Here is a 17,538-nt window from a genome sequence, read left to right as displayed (position 1 = left end):
CTTTTTCTTTTCCAGCTGTAAGTCTAATAATGAACATGTTGAAGTGCTCTTTTTCACTTATTTAAGAAAAATTACATATTATTCAGTTTATAAATAATTTAGCTGCTTTTTAACTTTAAATTTGGTTTGTTTATTATTGCAGTTACTAAACGTGGCCAGCTACAACTTTTACAACTCGAATATTGATCGGAAGAAATTTACGTTAAAATTATTTTTTGTAACTTGGCATATGAAGGGACATGCCGATCATATAATTATGCGTAGTTATGGTGTTTGGGTGTTTTTATGTGCCAAATTACCATAAATGTGCCATATATAGCACATTTATGAGGGCTATTAAAAACTAATTTCTCTATTTTTAGCAGCTTTAAAATGTATAAATAAAGTAAAAATATTATTAGTAACATGTTGATTTAAAAGTTGCAAATATAAACGGTGTTGAAACACTTAATAGCTGCTGTGCAAAAGTATTAGCCAACTTCTCTTAACAAGAATTTATATTGCTATTTGGTGCTTAGTTTATCTTTGTGGTGTTTTATTGATTGGTGGTTGCTACTTTAATTTTTTTGTGGTTGGTGATTCGGTTTTTTGCCACTACCGCACATATGATTGTGGATCGGCCGTTCGCTCCTCTGAGCTACGCTAGTGCTGTGGTGTCTAATGTCTCCTATTTGCTGTCGAAGTCAGTGAAAGTCTCACTCTGTATTTTCATCAGCAGGTCTACAGTCAACGAAAACTCTCTTGTACTTGTTTGCGATTACGGCGACTTGAACTGTAGCATACCGGAGTTTCTTCTCGCTTTAAAGGAAAAAAATCTACTTTCTTCCGTTAGGGGTGTCACCCGACATCATTCAAATCGGCATTTTGAATTCACTCTTCATAATACAGATTGTCTCACTGCTTTTCTGAACACAGAAATAACTGTGAAGGGATGCGTGCTGCGTTTTCGTCAGAAGGTTATACCTAAAGCCAAAGCACATGTTCTAGTTCAAAATATACCCATTGGATTTTTGAAAAACGCATCCTCAAATACGATTGCTGTCCTTGGAGAACATTTAGCCAAGGGCAGAGGCAAAGTCGAGTCTTCCTACTGCCAAAAGGTGAATGCTGAAGGCGAAAAAATCTGTACGGGTAATGTTATCGTAGTTATATCAAGCTGGAATAATCCATCTTTGAACCCATTACCGAGGTATGAAAATGTGGACGGGTTGACTCTTCGTTATAAACATAGAGCACAACCTGAACCTAGAAAACAATCAACGGATCCTACCCATCGAATTAACCCCATCAGTCCTTTAGACGAACCGATTAAAGTAGTTGAAGAAACCGTCACCGAGGTTCAAGAAACCGAAAGCACCATCGTTCCTCAACAAATCGAAAAAAGCGTTTTTACAGCTCCACAACTAAAATCCACAATCAGCATTGATACAACCCTTGAAACCACGGATTCGTTAACCATCTAAGAAGACGTTGAACTGAGTTTCGACGAGGAAGACCTCATCATTCCAAAATGTATGCTAGAAACCCTAGTGAGTAAACTTCTTATCTTTCTTTTTCTCCTTCTTATTATCCTAAATTTTACTTATGTTTTTAATTATCACTCCTTTTTATTGCTTCACATGTTTTGATAGCACTATTTTTGGCTATATTCTCATGAAATTATATATAACGACTATATACCTAAATTTCCGATTTTATTTTAACTTAAGAAACTTTATTTTCTTTTACTTTATATTTTTTCATTTTATTTTTATTGCTTATTTTCTTTTTTTCTTTTTCTTTTCATCCTTCAAAAATTTCTATTTATTTTATTATTTTAATTTTGTTTTTTATTATTATTTTCCTGTCATTCATGCTTTTGACTCATTTGGTAAAAGCAAAATTCGTAGTTCGTCACGGCATTGTGAGGTGTGTCATTAAATTTTCTATTTACTTTATAAAATAATCATCGCGTGTCCGCAATAACACGATTAGTCATCCCATCGAAACCTTAGTTTGCTAATACACAGGCCTCCCCATCGTGATAGCCGGAGACTTTAACATGGTGGAATGCGTTGCGCTCGACACTGAAAGCTCCAACAACGCTAAATACTACACGAACGGCATTGCAGAACTGGACAACTTCAAAAAGCGTTTTCACCTTACAGATGTGTGACGCAAGCCTGACAACGCAGGAACTAAAAGCGGCGTTGTTCATGTTTAAAAGCGGAAAACCCCCAGGCTTAGACGGTCTTCCGGCCGACTTCTATTAAACTTTCTGGCAGGACTTGGAAGACGACTTCGAGTCAAGGTGACCCGACAGACCAAAAAAAACTGGCGTCCCATTTCCCTCCTCGGCGTGGACTACAAGATCATAACAAAAGCCCTCGCGCTAAGATCATCAAAAGTGATGAGAAAAATCATAGAGCCAAACTAAATGTGCGGCATCCCGAGAAGGAACATCTTTTCAAACGTTTATCTTGTCGGGGACTTAATAGAATACGCTGAGCTCAAACATCTTGTCCATCGACCAAGAAAAAGCTTTTGACAAGGTCGATCGCGCTTTTCTGATCAAAATCCTAAAAAAATACAAACTAGGCGAAAATTTCATCTCCTTCATTGACACTATTTACTTTAATGTCTCGGCATCCATCATCAACGGCGGTTTAATGTCACTTTTCTTCCTAACAGAGCGCGGTGTCAGGCAGGGCGATCAGCTCTAGCTGCTGTTGTACTTTTTTGTAGAGGATGCGCTGGCTTTGGTGGTAAGAGCGGACGACGGCATCGAGGGCTTTCCTTTGCCTGGCACCCTTAAACCATTAAAAATCCAACAGAACGCTCACGACTCTCTTCTTTTCGCCAGAGGCGTCGAATCCGTGCATTCTTTCTTCCAAAAGGTAAGTATTTTCTAAAGAGCCAGCGGTTCTTTTATCAACGAGTCGAAAACGAGAGGTTTGGTACTAGGCGGATTCGAACCATGCACTGACGCTGGACTAAAAGACATAACCTGGACAAACAAGACTGGCATGAAAACACTGGGAGTCACTTTTAACACCAGACTAAACCAAAGTACAAACTTTAACTGGTTAACGGCCCTGAACAAATTCGACGAAACGCTGCACTTTTTGAGACTCCTTCTGGTATCGCTAAGAGGAAAAACGTTACTTTATAACACCTTGGACATGTCGAATATGGTATTTGGCAAACACACTCCCCGTCCCCTAATGGGTTGTGGAACGCCTACTTGCCACCATCTTCGACGACTTTTAGCAAAAACAAAACTTCAATCCAATCAAACGAAGGACTTTTTTCCTTCATAACAGAAGGGGAGGTCTCGGCATACTCTCACCAAAAGAACAATGTCTCGCGCTTCACCTCAAAACCATCTTCCAACGAAGACAGAGAAACGTGGATGACACGCACGACAGTCATTACCTCTACAAATATTGGTTGGCGAGCTCCCTGACAAATTTCACTCACAAGTACTAGGGCTGGAACTTTTTGAGAAAAAACAACTTTCCGAGACACTGGGACAACAACACGTCAAAATACTACAGAACCGCAATACAGTACTTAACCGAACATCAGTTCCTCTTCGACACGGCTAACAAAACGTGCAAATCATTATACATGGAAATGACAAAAAATCAAAAGACAGTTGTGACGTCAGGACGTTACTGGACCAGACTAACAAAAACAAAATTGTCTTATCTGGAGACGAAATTTCACTTCTTAGGCATACGGACCGACGCAAAACGTGCTGTACCGATTTCTACAAAACAGTTTACCGACAGCGACAATACTCACGAGGAACTCACGGCAACTAACGGTTAAAATTGAAAACTGCAAAACTTGCGGCGGCATCGAAGACGTGATTCACATTTTTGCGCATTGTCCGCCCTTGATTGAAATATTGGAGTATGTTAAGCACGTCTACAAATCTTTTGTACCGGGTAAAAAAAAGTTATCGAAAACATCACCAAAAAGCTGACCGAAATCATAAGAATAAAATACAACTATCACGCAGAAAAAGGCACGCTTAGTGTGTTCAATAAACTCTTCTGCCATAGAAACAAACTCTGCAAATTGGAACACGGAAAACTAAATATAAAGATTTAATCTCTCCTTCATACTACACACTTCATTGTATACAATTCTTCCTAGCTATCCCTCTTTCCCGTCATTTCAATAAAACATTCACTTCAGCATTATTTTTTAACTTTTTTTTTTTTATTCATTTTTTATTTCGTTATAAAATAATTTTTTCCTTTTTTTTCTGGACATTTTCCTATTTTTTCCTTTTCTTTCTTTCTTCAAGTAATTAATTTTTGTAAACTGATCTTATATATCCGTAAATTTTCTATTCTTCCACTATTCTTTAAAAAAGTTATCACCTTTTTGCCGGATCTTTCAATTTTCCGTACTCAAGTATTATACGAAAAAAATTTATTGCAAAATTTTTTTTGACAACTTTATAAATATAAAATGAAAATTTTCCTCTCAAAAATATATACATCACGAATTTAAATGTAAGTATTTTTGTTTTGTAAATAATTCAGAATATCATAACATTAAAAAAAAACAAAACAAAAAGTTGATCTTAAAATTTAATTTATAACACGCAATAGGTATTATTCGTGATCACCTTCGGATCATATATATTTATGTATAAGAATACATGAAGTATCTACCTTTAACGTAACTGAGATTAACATATGGCAAATTGATGATATCAAAAAGATCAGTGACAGGAAAATTTCTTTTTATATATTCTTGTGTAATATGTAGTGAATAAGTTGTTTTTTGTTCAGCAGGAAAGATACTTGAAATTTGTTAAGGTGGCTACCCACTATTTAAAAAAAATATTGACAGAATCGCTTTTTTACCTCACACTTAAACATTTTAGTAGCATTGGAATCAAAATAGATAAAAAAAATACAAATTTTTCATATTTTCAACATTACGTCATTAATTATGTGCATAATTAACTTAAAAACAGCATATTTTTCAACAAGGATAACTAACTGCCAAATTTTTCAAATTAAGTCAAACTTTTCAAAAACATTGTTTATTGTATGAACTATGTGCTGAGTCAAAAAAAAAATTATATGTCTTTTTTAATGCTCTGGAATTTGCAATTTAGTGTAATGCTTAAATTAAATACCAAAATAGACCAAGTTACCCAAATTTTTATTTGAATAGGATACCAAACTAAAGATATCTTTGCTAGAAGATAGAAAATTTTTAAATGGAGAAAAACACAAAAACAAATAAAATTAAGTAAAAAATAGCATACAGTTTAGTAAAAGAATGGTATAAAAGTTACACAGAACTTTTATATCATTGTTGTACGTTATTTATTGTTTATAAAGGTTAAACCTTCCACAAAAAAGAAAAAAAAAAATTTCACTTTTTTTTTATTTTTTCAGATTTTAATAGTGGGTAGCCACCTTAAGCAGGAGAGACACTAGAGTTTTGTTTCAAAACAAATGGAGCATTTAAATATTAACCAGGGACAACTGGTGCTAACTTTAATAAAAAGGACCCTTGATGATTTTTAACTAAGTCAAATCAAGTCACCAGAACTTTGTTCAGTAAGAATTTAATTAGAGTTTGAACTTTCCAAACTGGAGAGAGAAGTAGAAGCATTGGAGTTTGCTCACAAGGAGTAACTTATGAAGTTCAGTTACGAAGAGGAGATTAATGGAACTTTGTGCAGTAGAAGCAACATTTGGTATTATCTCATCAAGAAGGAAATTGGTGGAATTTGGCTGATTGAAGTTTAAAGCATAGAGTCTGAAGTTAAGAGTTTTGTTCAGCTAGAACAGCTACAATATCTTCAGAAGTAACTTTTTTTTGTAAAAAAACTTCAGAAGTAGCTGCACATTCTTCCATGTCAGAGTCATCTGGATTAGGTAAAAATCTATACTCTTCAATACAGATAATTCAAATCTATTAAGCTAATCTATTATTTCCGACTATATATATTATTTCCGATTTTTCTTAGGGGTTTTCTCAGCATTCTCCACGATCATATTTTTGGCGCTACTCAACTTTCTCCCAACCCCCACCCTCCTCGCCTCTAATTTTATGATTGATTTTGATATGGAATTTTATCTTGGTTAAGAATCGAATAAAAGCATAGGTCTCAAAATCAATGGAAAGTGCTCTAAACTGAAGCTGAAAGTACAATATTATACGACAAATCCCTAATTTTCGCTATATTAACTCATGATTATTTTTTTGTATAAAATTTATCTTTTAAAAGTATTTACAATCTAATTTTTATTTTATCGTAGTTGAGATTTTGTATAATAGAACATGAGAATTCATTCGCGTTAAAATAATCACTCAAATTTGCTGGAATTCTTACTTTGTTGTTTAGATTATCTTTTAATACGTTTATATGAAATAAGTTGAAAATTTCTGTTATTGGTTATATACTAAAATAAATTTTAAAACAATTAAAATTTTTTATAAGCAAAGTATATATACTTAAAACTATAGTCTTTTTTTTTATACTTCAAATTAACTCCCAGTAAAACATTATTTTCATTATTTCTATCATACTAAATGGAATGTTTCAAAATAATTTTCCTGTTTCTTCATTTATCTACTTGTCACAGCTCTTCAAGAACTAACAAACAAACCCTATAACCCTAATGGGTTGGATCATGCTAATTAAAAACGGCGATTTTCACAGTCGCAAAATTTTATTAATCAAAGTTTTTGCAATAAACATTATAAAATTCCATTTTTATTATTTAATTAAAGTTTATCTTTTCTATAACTTTTTTCTTTAACAAGAATGCATATTTTTATAGAAAAAATAGTCGTAAATTCTATTGTAAAAACAAAATTCTAGAGTAAAATGTTTTATAGCTCGTTCGTATATCTGATTACACTCGAAAGAACTTTTGCGCCATCAGTAATCCAAAAAACATTTCTTTATAATAATAATCAGGCAGGCAATATTTTGCTTTTCACAACAAAATCAACCATAATGTTAGATTATTCAAGATGGCGAATATTAGGGATTGTTCGTATAATTTTTATTTTCAAATTTAGTTTAGAGCACTTTTCATTGATTTTGAGACCAATGTTTTTATACGGTTCTTAATCAGCATAAAATTCTCTATCAGAACCAATTATAAAATTATGGGTGGTGGAGGTGGTGGTGGTGGGGAGAAAACCGAGTAGCGCCCACATCTAGTATTTGGGTATTTTGGTGTTACTAAGAATTAAATAACCATCTTGATTAGACCTCATTTATGGAACCGACAACCTATAGATATTGTTAACTTCTTACTTATTTTTAGACTTACTAAGGAACTGTAAGTCATTTATAAGCAAATCATGATACTTCAGCGAGTACAAACAATGAGGAGTTTTCGATTTGTGGTTACAAAAATTTTTTGGCCACCAATATTGTAACAATTTTGTATCTCTCTTGCACTAAAGAATAGCTGTACACTGTGTTACTTGCTGCCATGTAGTCTTTAATGCTAAGAAATGCTTTGTTTGATTTTCTCAAACTATTTTTAATGGTCAGCGAAAGCATCATATAGTTTTTTATGGAGATTACATTTTCTTTTGTCGGTCTGACATCATAGTTTTTGAATGTCTTTTCTAGATCCTTAACAAAAGCAGATTTTCCATAAATAGTGAGTAGCTTCATATACAATAGATTGAGTCCCTTTTTTCTAATGACACCTTTTCTCCTCAAAGAACGAAACGGCTTCAAAAGTTTTTGCAGTTCGCCCGAGTGCTGCCCCCCCTGCTCTCTCGCTCTCTATTTTTATGATTATGATAGAGAATTTTATGCTGATTAAGAATCATATAACAACATAGGTCTTATAATCAAATTAAAATGCTCTCTAATCTGATGTTGAAGTACCAAAATATACTAGTCGCTAATATTCGCCAATTTGAGTTATGATTAGTTTTTTTCAAAAATTATCTATTAAAAGAATTAACAGCTTGGTTTTTATTTTTATAATAAAGATTTTGAATAAAAACCTTTATGGAAATTCAATCGTGTTTAACCCTTTCGTACCGGAATTTATTTAGGCGATTTAAAAAACGCAATACTATGCCACGTAAACACTTAAATAGATGGGTTTCCTTACAAAATAAGTTAAACAAAGTATATATCATTGGAAAGCAGGCAAAATTCAGAATCCAAAAATTAAATTAAAAAAGTAAAAAAATTGAACTGATAACGTCGACATTATTTCATATTGATGAAGTAGCATTGCGACTTTTAAATATTTGCTAATGAAGCCTTTCAAATAGCTAGCTATATTGTTTTAAAAGTGGTTAAAGGCTTGTAGAACGGTGCAAAATTTATTCACCTTTCATTTTATGGTTTTTTTTTCTAATATAGATAACTAGAAAATAAATAAATTACATTTTTCTCTGGTGACGTCAATTTTTTTTTTAATTTTTTTTTTACCTAATTTTGTTATTCAATAAAAATATTAAAAATACCTATAAGGAAAAGTAACTAATTTAATGGGATAATTTCCTTATTTAGATCAGTAGAAAATAATAAGCCCACACTTTGTTTAAAGCAAAGAAAAATTTTTCAAGCTTTTTTATTTATTATATTTCGCCAACACAAGTAAATATATATATATATATAATTTTAAAAATAAAACTAGTTCTAATAGTTCTAATAGTTTTAATTTTTTTCCATTCTCTATTATCTTTACTAATACTAGGCTTCTTAGTCTTAATGGTATGAAGTTATTTACTTGTTTGTTGTTTATGGATTTTTCTTTTATTATTTACAGTACCATTGTTATCAGCAAATGCTATTGTATAGAGTCCTTTATTATTAGTTCCTGAATTAATAATAGAAAAATCCACAACTATTTTTTCTGTTGAATCATCTTCCGAACAAACATATTCTTCAGATGATGAAGATAAAATTATTTCTGATGATGATGACTGACTTGCTGACAATGCCATAGTCAATGGAGCTGTTGTTGAGCAAATATCAGTTTTATTCTCTTGGAATTCGTTGTCATCAGACTCTGAAGACTTAGAAGACAAATCACTAACATCGTCCATTTCATCAAGGATTCGAAGAGCTTCATTCGGATCATTTATAATCCTATTTCTCAAAGCCATCTGCGCTGAAATCGTCTAACAACTACATATATTTTTGTCAATTATCTTTAGTGTTTTAAACATGAAAACTATCCGTGAATTGAAAGATCCAAATTTCCTAAGCTCAATTTATATGTCAACAAGCACAAAAGGTTATTATTTAAGACTAAAAAGGGTTGAACTAACTTTTAGAGAGGTGTTTTGATTGGTATGTCCAAGGCGCACATATGTGCGCCTTCGGCACGAAAGGGTTAACTTGTATCACGCCAATTTCTTTTTGCTGGGTTCTTACTTTTTTGTCTGAAATATCATTTAAAATTTTTATCCAATAAGTTAAAAAATTCTTTTGTTGGTAAACCTCCCATGAAAATTTTCTTTCATTATGCATGTCATAAAAAAAGGAATGTTTCATTAAAGTCTTTCTGTTTCTTCATTTACCTAATTATCAATGCTCTTTGACCAACAATACCAAGAATAAATTTGAGCTTCATGAAAAAGATTGGCTTGATGGCTCAGCATTCAAAATGAAAAAGTTGATTCAAATTTGATTCAGAAGCTATTTCAACTACTGATTCTTACGTTAGAGTAAAATTTAAACCACTTATGAGACATGCAGCTGATAGAATTGTAAATATGAACGAAAGGAATATTTTGAATGACTTGGAAAAACATAACAAACAGCAAGAACATATGGTTTTTCTAAGTTCATGGGGTTCGGATGGAACATCGGAAAAAGCACAATATAACCAGAAAATGGATAATACTAATAATATTGTCTTTGATTTAATGGAAGCTGCTACAACTCTGCTCCGGTTATAATTTTATATATATAAAAACAAATTGCATTTGTTAAACATCACCTTAAAGTGTAAGTTCTATCGTTCAGCGAGGTTACATAAAAGAGTCAAAAGAAAAGCTTTTTAGAATCAAAGCTGAAATAGAAACATGCATAGAGCAAAAAGTGTACTAGCTAAAGTTACAGTATGCCTTGGTGTTTAACATTGGCGTAGTCTTCCTAGATTGCAGACGGACTCGTATCAAACCATCTCTTTATCATAACACCTAGTTCAAATACTTGTGAGAGCTCATCTGATATTTTTTCCAGAAAGATATTTTCTTGATAACCAAAGAATGCATTTGTATGATTATTTTTGTCTACTACCTCATGTTTTTGTCTACTACCTTATGAAAGAAAACTCCTTCTTGATGATGAACCACTTAGAGTCACAAACACGCATAAAGAATGTTGCCATAACAACATTCATTTTGCGTGTTTAGGAACGTATGTTGCTTTGAATACCCAAAGAATGTATAATCTGTTTTAGATGTCAACATTTTATTTACTCAAGTATAGTTAGCTTAATACTTATAGTTAAACTTATACAGTATTAAAAGAAAACAATTCAAGATTTAAATTTCAAAATAAACAAAAACATATAAAAAAAACGTATAAAACCAATTCATTAATTACATCCATGACATTGGTAGACTACTTTTCGTCAAATCTTTAAAGTTTGGTCTGGAATTTGTTAAAATAGTTTGCGACAAGTCAGATGGTCATTTGTTAATTGGGAACGATATTTTAATTTTACAAACTTTAATGTAGAGCGCAATGCTTCGCATAAGTATGTTGTACTGAAAATAGAAAGTTTACGGCAAACTTCTTTCCTTAAATACTTTGATTCTGACACCAGTTTCCAAAATTTAGCTAGAGACTGAGATTTATGATGCATTTGCAAAGCCTGCTCTTTTTTCAATTCCAGTAATTCTAATTCTGGAGTTGCCTTTTTCAAGAAGTATGAATTCGGATATTGCAAGTTTTTTTTAAAGAAAATGTTGTACTTTAGGGTATGGAAATCAGAGATAATAATTGAATTTTTTAAAAAAAGCTGTTTTCACTTGAATCAAATAAGTCTCAAAAAGTTTTTATTTACTAAATCTTGTAAATGTTATGTCATTTATATCGAACATTATGGCGAGTGTTTGAATTTCCTCATAATCCTCTTGCTGTTTTAATAACTTTAACAGTCTCGGCATTTTTACTATTATAAAACATTCAATAATTACTTAGCTTTTCAATCGTTTTTTTTATGCTAACTTACAAATCTCCAATCAAACGTCATTATTTGTTAACAAAATGAGCTCAAACAGTGTGTCATCACAAAGTTATTATATAAAATTTTGATTAACCATTCAAAAGGAGAGATTTTGAACTGACATTTATATATCTTTTAAACCGTTCGTAGCTAAAATAAAAAGGTACATTCTTCTTGTCAAATATCTTTATCTAATCCATTTCATATATAGAAGTTTAAATTGTTGATCGGCAATTATCATTACTTTTTTCGTTTTTCTTACGCAATTTTTCTTTCTCTTTTTTTTTTTTGAGACATAAAAGTTAGTCTACCGCAAATAAAACTTGTTCTGTTTTAACTAAAAAAGAAAGTTTACAAACTTATCTTGAAAGTTCTAACTACTCGTTTCCGTCGTCCGCAGCTGTTGTGAGGAAGGAAATGGTTACTTTCTCACAACAATAGCTTATGAAAATATATCTAGCTCACAATTTACAGCTTCTTGTAAACTCCACCAAACTGAAACTGAAGTCAATTAAATGATTATTGTTGCCATTATCAATCCTATAGTTAGAGTAGCTTATATTATATCCACTTTCCTCTATGCTTGGAATTTTAACAACTATGTTACTGTTTTGTTAGTGGTTCTTTTTCTATAAATTGAGTATTTATCAATTATGTCAAATTATGTATAACTATATATTTTATAGTATTTAGTGCAACATTTTTCCTGCGTTTATTAAATTATTCGTACCATTTTTTAATATTTTCCATCAATTGGTCAACACAAACACTCTTCTTTCTGAATCGAAACGAAAGTATTATCTCTTACTTGTCGATGAATCAATTGAATCTAAATAATGACTATTTTCATAAAGTACATATTCTATTTCATTTTTCTAGTTCTAACCAAATGCTTTTTCGAAACCAAAATCCTCCACCTCTGTTTTGATCTGTGTTTCTTTACACTTCATGTGTGTACTGAGAGCCATTTGCTGATGAAGTGACCTCTTGAAAGGATAACCAGATTTCATAAATAAATGAGCAACTGGTTAAAAATTAAATGCATCAAATTTTAAATTGTTTTAGAGACATTCATCATGGATCCAAGAATAAAATGCATTTTAGTTGACAGCAATTTTTCCGGAGTGGAAAAGATTTGCAAGTGATGCTGCTTTTGATAATTCTGTTATTGATTACATTGGTATCAATAGAGACATTTATAAACAAAAAATGGAAGAGTTGCTTAAAAAACTAGTTTTAAAAAGTCCTTCCAACTGCATTTCCGTGGTCGAAAAATCTCTCAGGTTGATAGGTAAAACCAATATTTTGAATGAGATACAAACGATTCGTAAGTGTAGCTCCTTTTTATATACATTGTACATTTTTTATCGTAACAATGTTGTTATTTGTAAAAGTTTTTCCGAACTTTTCATTTATGTTCTACATTTTCTTCAAAATGTGATTCCTAAATGAAATATTCGTCTTCATGAAATTACACTTTCCAAGAATTATGCATAGCAGCCGAGTTATTTTCTCAAATATATTTAGACATTTAGTTTTGAATATAAAAACCTGGAACCACCAAGTTCAATTTTGATCTACTTATAACCAAAAAAAAACAACAACTAACAATCAATTATCTATGAAAATTGTGCGTTAAAAACAAGTACTGAGTCATTTTTATGTGAAAAGCTGTTTTACGTCACCCTAGAAGTTCACAAAAAAATTCAGATTATAAGTCTCACAGAAAAAACTTTATATAGACTTTGTTTTTTTGCAAATAACACAAAATTGTATACATTTTTAGCATCATTTTGCAGTTTGTTTTCAGTAGTATATGTTAATGAGTTAGAAAAAAAATTCTGAAGTATTCAAGCATGTGCTCAAAGTTCTTCAAATAAAAAAACCAATAAATTTTTGGCACAGTTTCAGAAAATTTCACGTATTTACAAATAACTCACCTGAGTAAGAGCTAAAGAAATGGGATATTTTTTAAATTCATGAAAAAGTAAGAAAATGTTGCAAAAAAAATGAGAAGAAGAATTGAAAAACAAAACATATTGGCAAAAAGATCTCAAAAGCTTCGTTAAATCAAGGACAATAAAATAGCAACGATGAATTACAAAGTCCTGGTGTCTGAACTTCAAAACTGAAGGTTTCATTCAAACTGTGTTTTTATTAAAACTTTAGAAAGCAAAAAAATAAGAGGAGAATACAGTTACATTTTTGATACCTTTACCCAAATGGGAATTACCTAAAAGTTGTATTAGGCCAAAAAGGAGAAGAATGTTTTTACAGTTTAGTGCATCATTCAGAAAAGAAATGTGGTAGGAGTTAAGTATCATATTAATCACCAGATTCTTTTTTGTTACAAAACATTTCTGTTTAACAGCTTCAATTTTAAGATACGGAAAGCCAAGGTTATGGGAGAAATCTTTTTTTCAAATTGCCCATGACTTTACTGTTGTAGTGAACGATGCAGTTCTTTAAGTCAATTGCATATTGAGGATGGTCTTGTGAGCGCTTATACCTTTGCCAATGTAGTTGAAAAATGTGATGTACAATTCCTGTGGGTTGTTCACTAAACAATACCAGTTAGGAATTTTTTTTCTTTATGAACTGGCTGAAATGGAAAAAGACAGAATGCACTTTTGGTGTAATAGGTAAGTCAAGACATAAATAACTGTCTTTGAAGTGATGAATTTTTAACCCATACTGCTAATCTAGACGGTTTCCAAGGCATGCATTAACAAGAAAGTTGAACTTTTTCAACAAATTAAGCAATCCAATGGCACTGACAACTGCAGATTCCTCTGTTTGTTGAAGTATGAAGTCTGAGTTTTTCAAACTTTTTCCGCATTCTGGTTGATCAAAACGCCCACCGTGGAATGGCTGCATGTGAATATGGAAGTCTTAAAGGCACTGACTAACTGGAGGCCAGTAAATTTTTAACATTTTCACAATGTGATTCTAAAACTAGAAAATTCTCTTGTTATTTAATGAGCAGCATATTGACTACATTATCAATGTCTTCGGCTCGTTTTTTATCTGAAACAGCATTGACAAATGCCTCAAAGGTTATCTGTAATGATCCATAGGTTCACACAGAAGTGGAGGTGTCACACAGAAGTGAAGGTGTATTGAGTCCGATTTGCACCAAGTGCACGGGTGGAAGCTGGAGAGATTACAATCAACATATGATGTTAGCAAGCTTAAAATCATATGACAAAACAAACTCAACAGTGGTTGCTTGAATCAAATCTAGGATAAGCTTGACATTTTCATACTTTTCAAAAAGCTCTTCCCAGACAGTAATGATAAACTGTTCTTTGTCTCCAGTGCCTTTTGAACTTTTTCAAATTAGAAGCCATTTGGATGGTTGGACAGCCTAAATACTGCCTGTTGAATGTCAATGACACCAAGGCACACCTACAAAAAGCCTTCACCCCCATCGATTCCAACTTTTTCAAAGAAGTCTTCCGTTTTTCACTGCTTGCATCAATTTTAAAATTAAATCTTTCATGCTGTTGCACTGAACCACAATCTTACTGTATGAGTCAGGATAACTTTAATTATAGAAAAGTCTTCAGTTAGTTGCCGGCCAAAAATGTTAAATTTGGTTTTAAAGTCCTCTTCGGCAATCCTGCAAGGTGAGACTTTGTTCCAGGCGCTTGCTTATTTTTTCACTCCAATATTTGAAAGATCAATCTTGAGTTGGACATGAACCAAATCTGAAGCTTTGAGGCAAGAGAAGGACTTTGATATTCTAATTGACTTTGATGATCCAGCAATATTAGAAAATGAATGTTTAAATTTGAGAGAAAAATTCTTTTTCACTTTCAAATGGATTGAAAATGAATAAATTCAAATCAAATTCTTTAACCCAATAAACTTCCCACATTTTTCCAACTTTTTCTTGCCTCTAATGTATTCTGCAAAGGAAATAGTTTATGGAAAAATACTAGTGATGTATAGATTAAAAAGAGAATCTCTGATAAATTACTCATCATCAATTATATTTGTCAAAATCTATTTTGATTGTTTCAATAATTAAAATTTCATTAACATTTTGGATCTAGTAATGGCATATTGCATGCTTTAAAGCAAAAATTGCCATTGGCATTGCTTTCTAATTTAATATAAAGCGTTTCAAATTTTTAAGAATATAAAAATTATTATCAGGCAAATTTGGTTGCTTTCTGCCATGAGCTTGCTGATGTAGAATTGCTCCCCCTAGAAACAATGAGGAAGAAGAAATCACTGCAGATGAGGCAATTTTGTCTTTTTAAGCAACGTCTGCAAAGTTTTTTCGAAGTGTAGCCGGTGTAGATTTTGGAAGCCTTTTTGTAGCAAAGAAAAACAAGAAGAGCATCTTTTTTCTGAGCTTCGCTTTGGTGAAAAAGTTATCCAAGTCAAGCTTTGAAAAAGTGGGTGAGCCTGATTTCCTTTGATTCTGGCAATCTTACAAATCAGACATTCATAAATGGTAGATGCCCTGGTCAAAACTGTTTGAGAAATGGATATAAAGTCAAAAAGCTATAGAAGATTTGCTTTTACGTCATTGGCACACCTTATATAGCGGAGCATATTCTGTTGCTTGACCATCAACAGAATATGCTCCCCTATATTGGCCTTATCTAATAGAAGTATATCTAATAGAAAACCTATTATACCATCAGCTTTTTTAAAAATAATAGATTTTTATCACTATGTTTCAGACCTATTCTTAATATTCTTCTTTACCATTTTTTGTACATTAATAGACTCTTGTCATTTACCTGTTTTAATAAAAAATTGCTACATATCGCTAGTTTGTTGATCATATTTTGGTTTGATAATTACTACATATCGCAAGTTTGTTGAACATTTTTGATATTGATCGGTCAAACTTACACTACTTGATGGAGTTTCATAACTTTTATCCAAGATAATACATTTGGGTAGAAAGAATTAAAAAGCATTTAATGCTGAACCATCTACATAAGATCCTGAAGTAATGTCTTATAACAACCATTTATCTTTATTTATTTTTGTATAGCAATATTAATAGAGGCCAATTCATAACTACGTTCTTAAATGTACAATTGGTGCAAAAAGTATCCGACACAAAGGAAAAACTTTACTTAATTAAAGCCTATTCAACAAAATAACATTAACAACCATTATTCTAATGTAATTTTACATGGGAAATACAAATATCATATCAAAACAACAATACCATTAAATGTTGACTTGATAATTGCAATTTTGTTAAAGTTGAGGTTCAAAAAGTATCCAACACATCGTAAAAAAAGAATTTGATTCGCCAATAATTTGTCATCCGTTATGTTCGAGGGATTATTCTAGAATAAGAAAACGTTGGAACATTCTAGAATGCAAAAGAACGTCATAGAATTTTTCTAACTGCAGTCATTCATTACCTGACATCTTCATTTGAAGGTGGCCTAAATTTTACTCTTCAACAATACCTAAAACTGCAGATTTGTCTGAATCAACTAGAAAATCAATTATTCAGCTGCACAGAGATGGTTTGGGATACAAAAAAATTTCATCTGTGTTAAATATCCCAATTTCGAAAGTTGGTGATACTGTTCGGAGGTGGAAATCCTTCCATCTTTCGACTAGTCTGCCTCGTTCAGGGCGTCCAACAAAAATGTTTTACCGTACAGCTAGGAATTTAGTTTGAAAAGTACAGAATAATCCTTGACTGACTTGCTCTGAACTGCCAAAGGACTTTCAATCATCTAGGAAAAATGTTTACAAGAATACAATTAGAACAGTTCTTCGAAAGAGAGGATTCCAGTCTCGGTCACCAAGAAAAACCGCCCTCTTGAAGAAAATTCACGAAAAGAAACACCGGAACTTTGCTGAAGAGCACTTGAGTAAACCTTCGAGTTTTTGGGATAAAATATTATGATCAGATGAGACTAAAATAGAGTTGTTTGGTCGGAACTGTGTCAGTCGTGTTTGGAGACAGAAGAACTCTGCGTTTTACCCGAAGAATACCGTCTCAACAGTGAAGGTTGGAGTTGGCAGCATAATGTATTGGGGTTATTCCTCTTCTGCTGGCCCTGGGAAATTGGAAATCATAGAAGGAAGGATGAACTCCGAAATGTATCGGAGCATTCTTGAGAGATGTCTCGTGAAGTCAGCCGAAAAATTGAATCTTCCTCGAGGTTGGATATTCCAACAAGACAAAGACCCTAAGCACACGGCTAGGGCAACTCGTGCATGGTTTCAGGAAAGGGAAAGTGACTTATTGGAATGGCCAAGTCAATCTCCTGACCTCAATCCAATTGAAAATCTGTGGGGGGAATTTAGATTGAGGGTACAGGAGAGAGATCCAAGAAATCTTTTCTAATTAAAAGAA

The 17,538-nt window shown here is 32.3% G+C and overlaps 1 pseudogene; it reads right to left on the bottom strand.

Annotated features, from left to right (window-relative positions):
• Positions 1-5,781: 5,781 nt before the first annotated feature.
• On the bottom strand, positions 5,782-9,114 carry LOC149890494 (uncharacterized; annotated as a pseudogene).
• Between the last annotated feature and the right edge of the window lie 8,424 nt (positions 9,115-17,538).

The sequence above is a fragment of the Hydra viridissima genome, unplaced genomic scaffold (assembly GCF_058129835.1).
Source record: "Hydra viridissima isolate aposymbiotic clone 2 unplaced genomic scaffold, HvirCarnegie_v1 scaffold_3, whole genome shotgun sequence".
Classification (NCBI taxonomy): Eukaryota; Metazoa; Cnidaria; class Hydrozoa; order Anthoathecata; family Hydridae; genus Hydra; species Hydra viridissima.
The sequence above is the reverse complement of the archived record's forward strand: the minus strand, read 5'-3'. Positions and strand labels throughout refer to the sequence as shown.